General features: G+C 37.2%; 1 protein-coding gene across 3 annotated transcripts in view; it reads left to right on the top strand.

Moving 5' to 3' along the window:
• KHDRBS2 (KH RNA binding domain containing, signal transduction associated 2) overlaps nt 1-15,388 on the top strand; it is a 597,869-nt gene extending 582,481 nt beyond the window's left edge. For 2 of the 3 annotated variants that reach the window (XR_004622082.1, XR_004622080.1), the window contains 2 exons: nt 8,128-8,525; nt 15,203-15,388. The gene's annotated coding sequence lies outside the window, so the exon portion shown is untranslated. The remainder of the gene's footprint in view (nt 1-8,127; nt 8,526-15,202) is intronic. The other variant, XR_004622081.1, reaches the window with a different exon arrangement.
• Nucleotides 15,389-16,802: the final 1,414 nt, after the last annotated feature.

Raw genomic sequence — 16,802 nt, 5'->3', positions numbered from 1 at the left:
GCCCATTAGCTCAAAAGCCCGCCAGAGGCAAAATCAAATTTTTACACATCCATTTATTTTTAAAATAGGCCAAACAAGCAGATTTTTATAGCCATTTAGAGCCTGCCTATTTTGCATTCCCCTGAAAAATCCCACCCCACATGGACTAGCCCTAGATAAGCCCCAGGCCATGGAGACTCCAAACCCAGGCCGCTCTTCTGAGTTCTCTGACCCCAAAGACTGCCCGCCAGGTTGCTGAGCCACAGCCACACTGCCCACACACAGAAGCTTCTCGCCAACCACCCACCCCACACCCCAGGAGATCCCCTGTCCTCCTCCCCTTCTGAGTAGCAGCCTTGGGCCCTTGTCTGTGGATAGCCCCATGTTGCGAGGGACTTTCCCAGAGAACCTAGCAAAGCAGCTCCCAATAAAATTTGTGTGTGCTACTGTCACCTTGTGGTCATGTATTTTTCCTTGCTCAGCCACAAAACCCCCTGACCCTCCCACTAAGGTTCAAAGGGAAGATCTGCCCTCAGATGTCTACCTGGAAATAATGAACACAGAGATGGCCCTAAGGCCCTGAGGGTCGATGACACTACTTCTGGAAGAGTCTACAGAAATAAGGCAGGAAGGCTCAGGACTAAATCTGAAATATCAGAATGCGAGATCTAGTGAAGAGGAAAAACATGCAAATGTAACTACTTGGTGAATTCCTATTCATAGTCTATCACTCAGGGCAGACACTGGCTCTTTTAAGACAAAACCCTGTCTCTTCCTTACTAGGCCAAGCTGTGTTAGAATGACCACCCTCTTCTCTGCTCCTATGGTTTTTCTATGTTATTGCTATGCCACATACTATTGGTTATTATTTGTCGGTCTCCACATGAGGCTGACCTTGAGGCAGAACATGGTTCATCTCTAAGTTCCAGGGATCTACCACACCACCTGATGGAGAGTGCAAACTCAGGATTTCTGACTGACTAAACAAATGGTGAACTGCACAGTCTGCCTGTACTAGAATGGGTATCGGAAAGGCTAGCGCTGATAATGTGGTGGCAGAGAGCTTCAAGTGGTTAGGGAACACCTAGGACGTCTTTTGTTTTCACGATGACGGTATCACCGGCCACTCCTCTTTCTCATTATGAAGTCAGATTCTACTCTTACCTACATGAAGACGTTGGGACGCTGGACTCACATGTGTTGCACTTCTATATGCAGAGGTACATACATATGTATATGTGTGTATCTCTATATGTAGAGATAATGGAATAAATGAAGGTATTTCCAATAGTTAGGCAGCTAATTCCATAAAAGCTCAAGATGGCATAATACTGAGTACCTTTTTTAAGTATACCTTAAAATATTATTATATTAATTTGGTTTTGCTTCTTTATATGAAATTTAAAATGAAAAGAAGCAGCACATTAGGTCAAGATCTGACTATGACTCACCTCTGAGAAAATTTTCTACTCTTAATTGGACCTTTTGTGATTTCAGTGGTGTATCTTCTGATTCTCATTTAGAGGAGCAAGGCTGGCCAAGAATGCTATGGATGCATCAGATCATTGCTTCCATATATTTTCTACTAAGATACATGTTCGTCACTCACAATTCGGCCTTTGAAAACAAAAATTAACTAATATTAGAGAAGTCTGTGACCTCCACATCACAGCATTTAATGACTAAGGTAGAATGAGCACTCATAAATATTTCATAGCAAAAAATAAATAAATGAAATGTATAAAAGATGACGGAGGCTAATTAAGTAATAGGCATTTATATCCACAAAAGGTCTGTAGACACATGGAAGTAAGTACAATATCCTCTACTTCCTTAACCATGAAACAGAATTAGTTATAAGACGTAACTAATGAAAGTCTTTCAGTATAAGAGATAAATAACCAGCAATTTTTTGGATATCGATTATGAAAAGCACCCTGATTTCCAAATTTAAAATGTGTGGCTTATAAATGTTTTTTAAAAACCTTGTGTGTCACAACTAAACTGAACTGAATTAATTTCTATGTCAGGGAGAAATGGTTAGCAAATGTTTTAGAATTCAGTATTTAAGTTATGTAATTATCTATGATTATATATAACCATAGATAATTACATATTAACTTACATAAACATGTTTTATTGACTTATTGATATATGTTGGTGAAAATATTGACTGGGGTTGGTCCCTCCTTTGAGACCTAAAATAAGTAAAATTATAGACCTAAGTATGAATATCCCACACACCAATTCATTATTGTTGCTACCAGCAAACATATTTTCATAATGTTTCACAGTCATTTCGCAGTGATCTTATTTTATCCTTAGATCCGTAACAGTAGAGGTTCTAAGATGATAGAATTGTACATTTGAATACATACCATATATGTATACTCATTTCTACTTGTTTTTTCCTGATAAAGGTTAGATACAAAAGAGTCCAAATACCTAATAAATCTTTCTGATTGCATAGGTGATGAAGTGTATTTTTTTGGAAGGTGAGAATGGGATTATGGTTACCAAGAAACCTCAGGGACTTTCCTGAACATACACAAAAGCCAAATTACAAAGACCATATGCTTCACAACTCTGTAAGTTCAAGAAACCAGAGTAACTTTCTTCTTAATAATGGACAGATCAATAATATGCATTGAGGCATCTTTCTATAATTCCCAGGTGCTTTACATTTGCATACTAAGAATAACACCCATATAATTTTTTTTCATATATAAAAAATGGTCCTCCAGAGATGAGCATTTTTTGTGTGTGGTTTTTTTTAACCCATAAAAAGCAACACAGAAGCAAAAAGGTAGTTGTCCTCTGGGGGACAGACACATACTGTATATTTTATTTTTTTTAGCCCTGCCTACTTTTTTAAAATCTAGAAAGGCTTTCTAAACACAAAGTATTGGGTTTTTTGTTTGTTTTTTAAAAGTTAATTTTGCAGCCAATTTTTTAAAACATTTATTTATTTTTTTTTTTTGAGAGAGAGAGTAAGAGAGCATGCATGTGAGCAGGGGGAGAGGGACAGAGAGAATTTCAAACAGACTTCCCGCTGAGCACAGAGCCCCACACAGGACCATCCCAAGATCAGGACCTGAAGAGTCAGGACCTCATCCAACTGAGCCACCCTGGCGCCCCTAAACACAGACAATTGTGATGCACGTGGTGCTCTGAGAGTTTGTGTAGTGTTCATGGTAGAAAAACATACTCTGTTTACAGCACTGTGTGCTCATTTACATAACATTCCTGTAACTGGAAACTTCCAAAAGGAAAGATTGCCATGATTGGAAATATCAATGCTTTCTCACGGGCCTAGGGAATTGCCAAGATCATGCCATTACTGAGCAACCGAACACGGTTCCAAGCACTTTTGCAAGGACTGGCTCATTTAATCCTCTCCACAACCTTATGAATAGGTGCTGTGCTACCTCTGTTTTACAAATAAGGAGACTGAGGCTCAGAGATTTTAAATAACTTTCCATAAACATACAATCTGTAGATGTTAAACTGAGTAAAAACACGAGAAACTGTTCAAGGCACACACATACAAAAATGTGAGTTTATTGAAAAAACTATGAGGGATGCTTACCATCATCATAATCATCAGCCTAAATAGCACAGCCTTATTTACATGGGAAATTGGGGTATTATCAGAGGGTATATAAGAAAATAAGGCTGATCCATTATCAAATGAGTTGGAAATGTAAAGTAAACATTTTTTCCCCCCAGACAAATGTTTTCCCAACACATTTGACCACCCAACTCACCTCCACTGTTTTCCACATAGGAAATGCTATGCTATGTCCTAAGGCTATCCATCTCCCAGGCCAGAGCCCCATGGACTACTACTATATTTCCTCCAAGAATTCTCCCCTGTCTTCCTCATCCCCAGAATAAATTTCTTTTTTAAAATTTTGAAATTTCTGATTTCACCCCCCCCCCATGTATGCAACATTCCTCAAGCACTCCTGGCTGCCCTAAAGCTAAGGAAAGGAAAAACAAATAGTCAACTAACAGAGATCACAATCCTGCAAGACCCGAGTCTCCCTCAGTTTACACATGTCCTAGTGATTTACAAGGAAGAAGCTTTCTTATCAACAGCCTAACTTCCAGAGACCCATAATTCAGTTTCCTGAAGCCCTAGCATTACCATCCCCTCCATAAAATTGAGGAAAGCTGAGGCAGAAGGAAATGTAAATAAAATGGAATTTCTTGTAAACCTGCAGCCCATTGATAAGGACACATGATAGGAGGAAAGTACTGTAAACAATCTTAACTTGACAAGAGTAAGGCCTCCAGTATCCTGCGATATGAAAAGTGCTTTCTCAACCTCCCTTTTTCCTAACCTCCCCCAATCCCATAGTATATAATCAGCCACCTCTCACAACTGCATTGCAGCTCTTTCTGCCATGGGTCCTGTCCCCGTGCTTTAATAAACCACCATTTTGCACCAAAGACGTCTCAAGAATTCTTTCTTGGTCACGGGCTCCGGACTCCACCCCACTGAACCTCACCTATATTCCACAGCCTCATCAATAGGTAATAAAGGAAATAATGAAAATAAGAAAGTGAGTGTCCCACCTTGCAGATAAAAATAAAAAATAAAAAACTTCACTGCAAAACAAATAAAAGAAAAGCTTCTGTTATTCAAGTAAAGGGTGGGTAAAGGGAATTATTTTGTTTGAATCTTTTTTTTTTTTTTTTTATCTCTTGAGGTGTCCTTTGAGTTATGTCTGCTAAACCCTAGGGCTTCCCAGGCATAATAATAGAAAAGTGACTAGGTTTGACTGCAAGCAGACCTGGTTTTGAATCAGATAGACCATGTACAGATAAGTTACTCGATCTCTCCAAGTCTCAATTTGCTCATCTAGAAAGTTATTAAACTGAGATGATTAAATGTGACAGTGCAAAGATGCACTTAGCCTAATGCCTGGGATAGCCTCAAGAAACAGTGATAATTTATTTGATAATTAGAATTTAAACACCATAACGTTTAAACATGTGAAAACACTGCTTTGCCTTGATTTCTATCTTTGCATAGAATTTTTAGATTCCTTCTACCAGTCTTTAACTAATATTTACTAAACATATCCTAAGCACAGACCATGCCAGAGACTAGGGATACAAAGGTGAAACGAATAAGTTGTGTTCTCAAAAGCTTACGACTGGAGAAATGAAGCTCATACCAGATTATAATACCAGTGAGAGGAAATAGTCCACGAAAGATTTATATGAAGAGCTGCAGGACCTTAGGGAGAAAGAGGCGGATTCTGACAGACAGGAAAGACTTTAGTGCTACAGGATGATGAAAGAAGATTTGGAGGGTCTCAAGTAGAAATGTATGGAAAGAGAGGCTTTAAGTAATTAGAACATTAATAAGCCAAAGAATGGAGATCCAACAGTATAGAGTATTTTCAGGGAAGTACAATTAGTTCTGTTGATTTAGAGTTTCAAGTACTTAAAAGAAGTCACACTTAGAATGTAAACTCCAGACAGATTTGTGAGGCCTGGAATGCTGAGTGAACAAAAATGGACTCTTATGTAATAGGCAATAGTAAGCCACTGCAAGTTTTTGTACATGGGATTGGTATTATTAAGTGCTATATTTTAGGAAGCCTTATCTGGAAACATCCGATAGTGTGTGTTGAAGAGGAAAAGATTAGAAACAAAAAGACCACCAGGAAAAATGTTCAAGTAACCCACAGGGAAATGGAGGTACACTGCTGTCAATAGAAAGAAGGGCATAGGGGCACCTGGATGGCTCAGTCCATTGAGCGTCTGCCCTCAGCTCAGGTCATGCGAGTCCTGCTTCGGGCTCCCTTCTTAGTGGGGATTCTGTTTCTCCCTCTCCCTCTGCCCCTGCTCATGTGTTCTCTTTTGCTCACTCTCTCTCTCAAATTAAGTAAATAAAATCTTTAAAAAAAGGAAAGAAAGAAAGAAAGAGAGAGAGAGAGAAAGAAAGAAGAAAGAAAGAAAGAGAAAGAAGAAAGAAAGAAAGAAAGAAAGAAAGAAAGAAAGAAAGAAAGAAAGAAAGAAAGAAAGAAAAAGGTAGATTTTAATGGTGATTGAAAGCTGGGGGGGGTAAAGGACTTTTTTGGAAGTTGTGTTTCTTTATCAAGAACAAGACTATAACTTAGATTTTATGCTTTTGGGGGTGGTTTTGGGCATGCTTTTGGGGATAACCAAGGTTGGCAGCTTTGGATCTTCGCCTGAAGGAGTTGTAAAGACGAACTTGTCTAGGAGAGTGGCAGCAAAGTTGGAAAGACAAGAATGAGTATGAGCAAAAGACTTAACAATACCAAGTCTCATATTCAAATCACAAATTCATCTGTGTTCTGTCTTTGCCATCTTTCTTCAGCATTTACTACTTGGTAATGTCCAACAGTTTCTGTATCAACTTATCTGATCCTTGGTGTGTCTATTAAAGAAAAGTTTTCTTCATATCGTTTATCTTCCATGACGTTAAGGATAAGTGGATGCAGTTTAGCTAGCAAAGATAAAAAATTATTCTTTGCTTTTTGCAGGGCTGTTGGTCATTCTCGGGATAACAGAGTAAGTCATTTGAGGTCAGTGGCTGGCTATTAGGTTGACATTAACCTCCTTCAAGCCAGACAGTTATGAATAATAAAAAGAGGGTCCTTAGAGAAGAGCAAAAAGCCAGACTGATTCACTAAGCACCCAGTAGTCTTCTGTACCATACAAAGGAGTAGGACATTGTGCAACTAATGCAATGTTTTCACAGGGTGAATTGGCTCCTAAGTGGTGGGCTGAACATCGTATAACGAAATTTTACCTAAGTCACTGGAGTCCCGTAGAGTAAATATGTAAAATGACTGAAAGATTACTCTCCTACCGGAAGAATGACTGAAAGGTGATGCTTCTATAGCACTTTATATTAATCTATATGAACCTTTAGTGGGACTCTTTAAACTTACACTGAACTAGAGTGATACAGCATAAGGAACACTATGTAGCTCTCACTCTGCTTCAATAATTATCAATATTTTGCCAATTGCTGCCAAGTTTTTTATTATCCCTAGTACCTTTTTATTGGAATATTTTAAATCAAATAACAAACACATTGTTTGTAAATAATTCAGTATGAATTTCTGACTTTTAAAAACTATTTCTGACACAATGAACACACACCTGTCATACCATACATCCTTAGTATCAGCCATTACCCATTCTATCTACACATTTCTCCAATTATGTCAAAGATGTTCCTTTACAGTTAGTTTGTTCAAATCAATATTCAAACAAGAGTCACACAGCACTTTTGGATGCTACGTCCATAACAGTCTGCCCTTCATTTATTCTTGATGTTTATTTATTGGAAAAACAAATTTCATTTCATATTTTATAGCCAGTTGCCACACTATTTTCTACTTCTAAAGCAAAACCATAATTCATTCAACATCTATTCAACTACTATATAATGAACAATTACTATGTACAGAACAGTATACTGGTGCTGAGTATGATTCAAAGATGTCTCTAAATCATGGTCCTTACTGCTAGGACTTTACAATCTGAAGGAAAATGAAAAATAATAATGGATGAATATAATGACAACAACATGTCAGTAGAAGTACATTGAGTTGTATAAGATGCTATGTTTTAAAGGTAGAGGCATGATTTAGAAGATAAAGGGATTCTTTTTAAGGAAGCTGACATGTGACATGGCTGGTTTAGAATGGCCAGCAATTCAGAGGCATAAGAGAACTTAGAAGAGAAACTGAATCCTATGATTGAAAAACTTGAGGGGGAAAAAAAAAGAACAAACCTTAGAGGTAAAGAAAGTAAGACATACATTCAAGAGATTGTAAATGAAATGATTCAGCTGAAGCAGGATATTTGTGAAAGAAACACAGGTAAGTAGGGGGCAGATTTGGGAAGACCTTGAATGGCAGGCATATTGCTCAAACATGTTCTTTCGAGCAGGGAACCATCACCTTCATTCATTTTTTCATGTATCAGAGGCTGTTGGACATGATGTAAACATAGATATTCCATTAGTAAGCAAAATGCATCAGCTCATTTCATAAGGAAGCTTAAAAAAAACTGCTTATGTATTCCAATACCAATCATTTTCAAATATTTATAGCAAATTGGCAAGATAATTTAATGTTTTATTTTGCCCAACAGCTAGATGCTCCACTTAGAGGAATACAAACAAATTGAAGCTGATTTAACCAACACACACTACCCAGCAGCTGAGAAACCTTCGTGAAGCAAGGGCTGTTTGTGGCATAGTATACAACAATAACAACAACTCAACAAATCTACCACAGGAGAAATAGAAGATAACTATTAAAGATAGGTATACTAGCCCTGAAAACCTCAGCCTCATTTTTCGTCTACAATGAAAATAAAGTGAAGTTTGTAATATGTCTCTTATCAACAATAAATACATACTGACCCATATGTTCTCTCTTTACTAGCATAATGCCAATTGATTTTCATCATTAAGAGATCCTCAAGTGATAGATGAATTTTCAAAGCCTTCAAAGAAATTATATATTGAACTTAATGTAGCTTGATTGGTAAGTATTTTCTTCTTGTGTGCTTATTCCAGGTATCCACTTTACATAGATTTTAAAATATTTTTGAGTGTCCATATATACCAGAGTTTGTGCTAGACTTTTGAGGAAATAAAATTCTGCATAAGATGTGGTCCTGCTATTCTAAAGGCTTATATCCTAATACAGATGACTAAAGATATACATAGTGAAGTAAAATTATAGGCAGGATTGAGAAAGAGATACCAAATTGGATTGAATTAGGGTTTTTTTCAACAGGAGCACCACTGACACTTTGGATCAGATCATTCTTAGCGGTGGGGGGCTGTTTCGTATGTTGTGGGGTGTTTAGTAGCATCCCTGACTTCTACCCGGGAGATCCCAATAGCACCTTCCCACTAGTGACAACAAAAATATCTCCAGATAGTGCCTATATCTAAAGACTGAGTGAAAAATCCCCTGTAGTTTTAAACCACTGTATTAGAAGGAAAGTGCTACGTGCATTTTGTGAATGAAGAGAACTTGTGGTTGGGGAAATCAAGGAAAGTCCATAGAGGGTAGGGGGGCTGGGAGAAGTAGGCTGAGAAGAGGAGAGCATTTCAGGAGTGGAGGAGATAGTGAAAGAGTGGCCAAACTGGAGATGGGAAGCCAAGTGGATAAGCATAAATTATGTTCCAGAGTCATGTGTAGCATTCAGTGTTTAGGAGGGGGTTAATAGAGAAAAAATGAGCATGTAAAAAATAATCATATCACGGAGGTCCTTGATTATATGAAATAGATTGTTTTTCATTTTGTAGGGATGCCACTGGAAAACATAAGTGAAATGAATGAAGCATCATTTGAAAATGTTAAAATGGCAGTTCTGGGCAGAAAGATTTGGGCAAATGAAAAAGTTTATTTTAGGTGTGGGACTCAGTTAAGGACATAATTTGGCAGAAATTGGAGAATGTATTTGTGGGAGATGTATTTCCCAACATGGGATGACAGAGGAAAAACAAGTGAAGAAGTAAATTCAATAGCTTGCTGCTACATTTGATCTCATAAATTGTTGTTGAAATTGTTTTCTCATAATAGAGTTGACACTTCATGACGGAGATGACTGACAGATGTGCCCAGATTCTCTAGGATTCCATGAAGTAGAAAGTTGTAACTGATATAGCAGAGTTATAAAGACAAAGATGATATTATTTTAAAAAAATAACTCCCTAGTGACATAGAAACTATGAATCCAGGCATTTAAATAATCTGGCTGGTAAAAAGTATTCAATTAAAATTCCAAGGCCTGGCACAGCAATTTGTTTGCTAAAATTAATATTTATCCACATTAGGGTCCACACCACACAACCAGACTTTTGAGAGTCTCCTTGTTTCTCTCATGCCTTTAGAAAATTTTGATCTAAGTTTATCTTCATGAAATATGAGGACAAGATTTATAAAAACAGGACATAATTCAATTCCAGGTGATATGCAACAGTAATACTAGAACTTCAGAAAACCCCATCAAAGGGTTAAAATACATACTTAGTAAACTTACTCTTGATTAGTAACTACACTGTTCATTTGCTCTGAAAATAGTTACTGCCCTTTGAATATCAAAACCTCTCATGTACAGACAATATAGTATTACAAATAAGGAGACAGGGAAGCAACAAAGAGAAAGGCCCAGAAAATCACTTCCCCTTCACCCCCATGGCTCCTTCCATCCTTGCCCAAGTCACCTCTGACTTAGATGCAAGAAAGGGGCATTTTCTGAAATCACAGAGACCTTCTAGTCTTTGTTTTCCAACAGTCTAGTATTTTTTTTTTTAGAAATTCTTAAACTTACATATTTGAGATTATGATACCAGAAAATTAAAATGCACTTTTTTGAAGAATATGGATGCACTGAAGTCATAAGAGATTAACTTAATAGGAAGAAACGAAGATCTTGGGAAATTGGGGGGGGAGGGGAATTAATCTCAGGCACAAGAGTTTTGAGTAAGCAAACTCTAGTTTCATAAGTAGGGAATTAAATATTGGTAGAAATTCAAGAGAGGGTTTTTCTTCCTGGCAGTTAGATATAAAATAGGTAATAATTGGAAGAAACTTGAATAAGTGAGACAAGTTAAGAGACTGATGCAATAATCCAGATGTTGTTCATTTATCAAAAGCAATTTATAAGGATCCTCAGTATTAATGGCACTTTATTAGATACAAATTAATGCTTCCTTGAACTAGGGCAGTGACTACAGAAATGGAAACGACCCTACTGAATATTAATAAAATGATTAAACCAGCTCAGTGCTCATTTTTTCTTGAGGCCTTTATTCCTACATTTACTAGACTTTACATATTTGAAATGCATCCATGGTTTTGGGATTCTTTCCTAAAATAAACTGCATTAAGAATCATGAGGAGAATTTTGCTAATAGCTGCCGATCAACTGCTTGTCAGTCTGTACCAAGAAGACATATTTTTCTGAAACAGGACCACATTGTAAAGCTGAGGGGGAGGAAAGAATGGTGGGGAGCAGTGCTACTCCCTCCAGGTTTTATCAAAGGCTCTATTTCTGTCAGTCACCAGAGAATTGAAATCCATCCCCGTCCTATAAGTATGCTTTTAGTGAGTTGTGGGCATGTTCATTAAAAGAAATGAATGAGCCAAATGGCCACCATTATTGATCATTTCTGCCCTGTGGCTTTAGACTGGAAATGGTTTTCAAGGGTCCCAAAAGGGATTTCGAATTTTTTTTTTTTAATTTCATCTACAGCACTGTGGACTCAACTCATTCTAGCCACATCTGATCTGTTCCATCAGGCCATTGCGAGTCATTGTAATGAATAAAGGAACTGCATTTGAAAGACTTTTTTAATCCTTCTGTATCATTTAAAATTTAGCCACATTGTTAGAAAACTCAGTTGTAGTCCCACTTCTGACTTTGGCTTAAAGTATCAATAAAAAAAAAAAACAACCTAAAAACTAAATGGTCCAAGAAATCTAAAAATAAGGTTGAGAAGTAAAATCTCTCAGTCATTCCCCTAGTTTATCAACATAACGTTCACTACTTGGAATTGTTGAAGTAATACTAAGTACAATTACATGCTTTTTAAATACTCCATAAAATTGTTAAATGATACAAATGAAATGAGTTTTTCTTTTATGTAAGTTCTTTTTTGGAAGGAGAAAATATTTAAACATAATCAATGGTCGTATTTGTCTATCTTAAATGCTTGATTAATATAAAAGTATCTCAATCTACATGTTTATATATTCTTTTTTATGAAAAAATATCCATAGACTCCCATTTTTATTTTCTCAATCTTACAGTCAACAATCACTTGTTGATCCAGCTGTTTTGTGTTAAATGCAGTACAGGGGACTGGCTGTGTGAGGGTGTGTACGATGGAACTCCCCATTTTCAAGGAATTGACAATTAAACTGGTACATGCGGAGGAAAGACAATTAAACTGGTATATGTGGAAAAATGTAAAAAGTGCTAACACTGAGATGAATATTTAGGAGAATACATAAGTCAGAGTAAGGGTTTTGTATCCTTTTTTCAGTATATTTAATATCCCAACAAAAATCTCAGAAATTTCCTATGAAAAATGGCAACATGAATATGTGCCTTCTATAAACTGTTTAATATCTTCACGGTATCTGAAGGGCTTCAAGGAATCTACAGTAACTACTAGTATCTTTTTACATAAATTCATTAACTAGCTCCCCATTCTGACATTCCTCTGAATTCTTTAAAACCTACCACATTTTGTTTGGGGTGTATCTTCCTGAATCAAAATTCTTGTTTTTTTCCCCCTCTCTATTGCTTTCCCAATTTTCTCCTAAATAAGTAAGTCTAGAAGCAGTTCTTTTATTTTGCTGATAAATATGATTTATCTGCTTTTGAAAGAAAAAAAAAAACACTGAAAAACCTGTGGTGCATTTTCTGCTTCAGTAAATGGGTCACACTTTGTCAAATTCTGAATATATTAAGCTTTGTGAAGTTCCGTTTTTCTCAAATACTAGGTTGCTACACTGATATCAAAGGGTAATTTATTTTGTTCTAAGTAGACTTCTCCTCAGTTCATTTTTTTTACCTCAAATTATGAACACTTCAAAAAAGATAATTCAGATAAATTAGAATGTTTAAAGGAGAATATTGGTTTTCATTTATATTTGTGAAACTGCATGCTGCCCTTCATATATGGAGATGATTGTTTCAAACTGAGAGGTGTAAGACACCTGCTTTGCTAATTTTTCAGTGACAGTGATGAATTTGACGCAATCCATCCCAAAGGACAATGGCCCTGTCAGAAAGTAACTACTACCAACGGGGAGATCAAAATTTGCCATCCTCATAGGGACTGACCTTGAAGCACAGGCGCCAGCAAATACAGCTACATATAAACAGATATAAAAAGTATATATAATCAAGAATATGCCGTTCACAATCATTTGCCTGAACGTTTTTAATTGGATCTGAACATTTATTTTTGTATCCAAACTATTTTTCAAAATTGTTTATGCTGTAACCTTCTCAGGAGGAACTAATGCCATTCCATCAAACTTTCCAACTAAAATGATAAAATGCAATATGTACACATTCTAATTTGAGAAATATTTTGTTCTAATAAAGCGCCTAGCACAATGTCTGAACTATCACAAGCACTCATTAAATATTTCCTTTCTCTATTTGTCCATGATATTTATCATGATAAGTTATTTTGAGTGGGCTTACTTCTCATACCAGGACCATTTAAAGTACCACATGACACATTTTTTTTTTCTAAAGATCATTTGGTATCAAAACAATAGTTACCAGTTAATAGGTATATTAAACTTATTTCAATCCACAAATTTCTGTTGGCCACACTCACGTTACTTGGTGCAAGTTTTTTCACGAACTTAGTCGTTACCATTTTCTTTCAACATTTTCCTCATGCTGAAATAAACAACAGCAGCCCTGTGAAAAAAATAAATGGGCATGTAAGTGGACACTGATACCTGCATCTGGGAACCAACTTTGACCTTCATGTCATCTATTTCCAAGTCTCTTTGAAATCCTGTATTGACATCTTCAGAGAATTTCATAGTCTTCAAACTGGTTATCAGTTGGGTGGTCTTATTGATTGATTTATGGCTTTCTTCTCTCCTCCAGTTTCAATCAAATGCCCATTCTTGAGGGAAAAACATTTGAAATAAACTCAGAATGCAAATGCACATGCTGACGGTTTGTGTTTTCCCCACAACCACCATCCGAGACTCAGGTCTTGCTGCTTCACACGGAAGTGGTTGACATTGCTACCCTCCCTCCAATCCCCTTTCACCTAATTGTCCTACTGGACTGAAAGCTTGAGAGACATTTCTGCCATATGGTTGCTCCCAGCTTAAAAACTTAAATGATCTCCCATTTCTATCAAATCAAAATTCCCTAGTTTGCATTTAAGGTCCAATACTATCATTTTTGAATGCCACTGATACATTTATTGTCACAACTCAACAGGTAGCCGCCCTGTACACAAAGTCACGAGCACATATATTCAATGGTTAAATTTAGCTCAGCCACTACAGTTTTGAAAATATTTTCTGACCCTTCCCCTTTGTCCCTGGTGTGGCTTAGGTATACCTCTCCTCTCAGAGTATCTCCAGCAAATCCATCAGAAAATGGAACATTTTCTGTATGGTCATTTTTTGCTTATTTGTCTCTATCCCCCATCAGGATGTTAAGTTTCTAACGGGCAGAAATACGTCCTATTCATCTTATAGCTCTAATATCTACCAAAGTATTGACATGTAGGAAATGCTGAAAAATGATTATTGAAAGAATGACATTTCCTAAGTTAGGGACTGTATTTCTGATTCCAAAAACTACTGATGTGTCTCTTCTAAGTAAAATGCTGCCTTTATCTCTTTCTCTTTCTTTATCTTACTTCTACCTCCTAAACTTGGATCAAATTGAACTTCTTTGGAAATAGTCAGATGTTCATCAAAGAAGGGGAGAGATAAGACTTCAGCTTCCACCTTAAAATAATTTGTTTCTAAAGCAATAGTGCCTCTCACTGAGGAGTCTAAAAAAGCCACACAACCAAAAGAGACATATAGGTAGTATATGCCAAATCCTGACATAAGCCTCCTACACTCAACTCAGACCTAGATATATGCACTGAACTCCAAGATGCCATTCTTTGGGACAGTTTATATCCCCCATACATAAAGTCCAGCGCTTCCCTTTCATTATTTATTTATTTATTTATTCATTCATTTTTTTAAAGATTTTATTTATTTATTTGTCAGAGGAGGTGGGGAGCAGGAGAGGGAGGGGAAAATCAGGCTCCCTGGTGAGCAGGGAGCCTGACATGGGGCTCGGTCCCAGGACCCTGGGATCATGACCAGAGCCAAAGGCAGACACTTAACCGACTGAGCCACCCAGGCACCACCAGCTCTTCCCTTTTAGTGATATGATGAAATCCATTCCCTGCTCATCACTATTGTCATTGTCTCCTGGCCACTCTCTTTTCTTGCCCAAAGTGCAAGGACCCCTGAAACAGAAAACCTGTTCCATTGGTACCTATTCTGCACTTCTTCATTGCAGCCATTAGCTCAGAATTTACTCTGCCCTGTAAGTTTACACTGTATTGATGACATAACACAACCCTTTATCGTATGTGAAGAAATTTCCCAAGAAAGTTTTTCTCAATCCTGCACCTCTGGTTTGGTTCTAGGTACTTTCCTCGAAAGACAATCTTATTCGCTGCAGAAGACATTGGAGCCTTCAATAGTTGGAGCTGGAGGCCTTCACCAGAAAGCAGTCTTTCACCTATGTTTTGACTCTACCTTTTACTCTTGAAATCAACTTTGGTACAAGTATGATCTTCGGCTATCAGACTCTATCGTACATCTGTAAAATTTGAAAATAAACTGGTGTCTAAAACATGTACCAATCTACGTTTCTTTCTACTAGTCTGATTTCTTACCAGCTCAGTATAATGTTTAACGATGAATTCAAAGGCAGGAGTAAGAATGTAAAAATAACTAAAATTTTCAGTCATTATCTCATTTTATAGACCTGTCATGAGCACGCTATGAAGGCACACACACTGTGATGTCTTTCCACAATGTCAGCTTCATTCGGTCATAAAGCAAGGTTAACATAATTACTGAATGCCATTCTGTGAGTAGTCCTCCTACCATCATCTCTGGTGTGCAGAGGAGAGCCAGCATTGAAGTTCTTAGTGATGCTCCTACCATGAGCACATTTTTTTTTTTTTTGGTAAAGATTTTAGTTTTTTAGAACAGTTTTAGATTCACAACAAAACAGAGGAAGGCAGATTTTCCATATAGTTCCTGCCCCTACACATCCATAAATTCCTCCATTATCAACATCATTCACCAGACTAGTACATTTGTTACCAAGGAAGAACCTACATTGACCTACCTACATTGACACATCATAATTACCCACCATGGATGCATTCTTGATGACCTTAGTGAATGATGTGTCCTCTAGCCTCTTTCATGCAACAAAACCCTCTGGTTGGTCTTCTGGTCTCACATAATATATTCATTCCAGCATGCTCACTTCTCTGAGGTTTTATTGTTGTTGTTGTTTGTTTGTTTGTTTTTAACTTCTTTCTCCACTATCTATCAGGGAAACAGGCAGATCCACTCTGGCATGGTATCTCACTTTCTTCAGGCTTCTAAGAGCCACTCTAACACTGACTTCACCATATCCCCGAGGGTCCTTGCTATGTTCCAAGAAAGACACCCAAGTCAGTGGATTTTTACCTATTTAGACTTACATTCTGGCCTACTTGATCAAGCTTCCTCAAAATCCAGCCCATTCTTTGGATCTGGCTCATACATGCTGACCCATTTTTAAAGCTCTTTTGGATATTAAATCTTTCATTCATTATCAGGCTTAGCTCATCTCCACTCAGATTATGCTGAGATTTAACCCAAATTATTGGCCTAGAAGACAGGAGAGGAGGTGGGCTACCCTTCAAGGAGCATCTGTTGCCTTGTAGGGGACAGACCTTTAAGGTGTCTTTACTGATCCAGATGTGCTATCTCTTAATAGAAAGGGACAGTTTCAGGGCGCCTGGCTGGCTCAGTCAGTTAAGCATGCTACTCCTGATCTCAGGGTCATGAGTTCAAGTCCCACATTGGGTGTAGAGATTACTTAAAAAAAAAAAGAAGAAGAAGAGGAAGAAGAAGAAAGCAAAAGAAAGGGGTAGTTTCTCTTGAAAAGATATCTAAGTGTCACAGATTCACGGCTACCACATTTCTTTTAATCTTTAAGAGGTAAATGTTATTATTTCCACC

Source organism: Ailuropoda melanoleuca, chromosome 19, assembly GCF_002007445.2.
Source record: "Ailuropoda melanoleuca isolate Jingjing chromosome 19, ASM200744v2, whole genome shotgun sequence".
In the NCBI taxonomy this organism is placed as follows: Eukaryota; Metazoa; Chordata; class Mammalia; order Carnivora; family Ursidae; genus Ailuropoda; species Ailuropoda melanoleuca.
The sequence above is the reverse complement of the archived record's forward strand: the minus strand, read 5'-3'. Positions and strand labels throughout refer to the sequence as shown.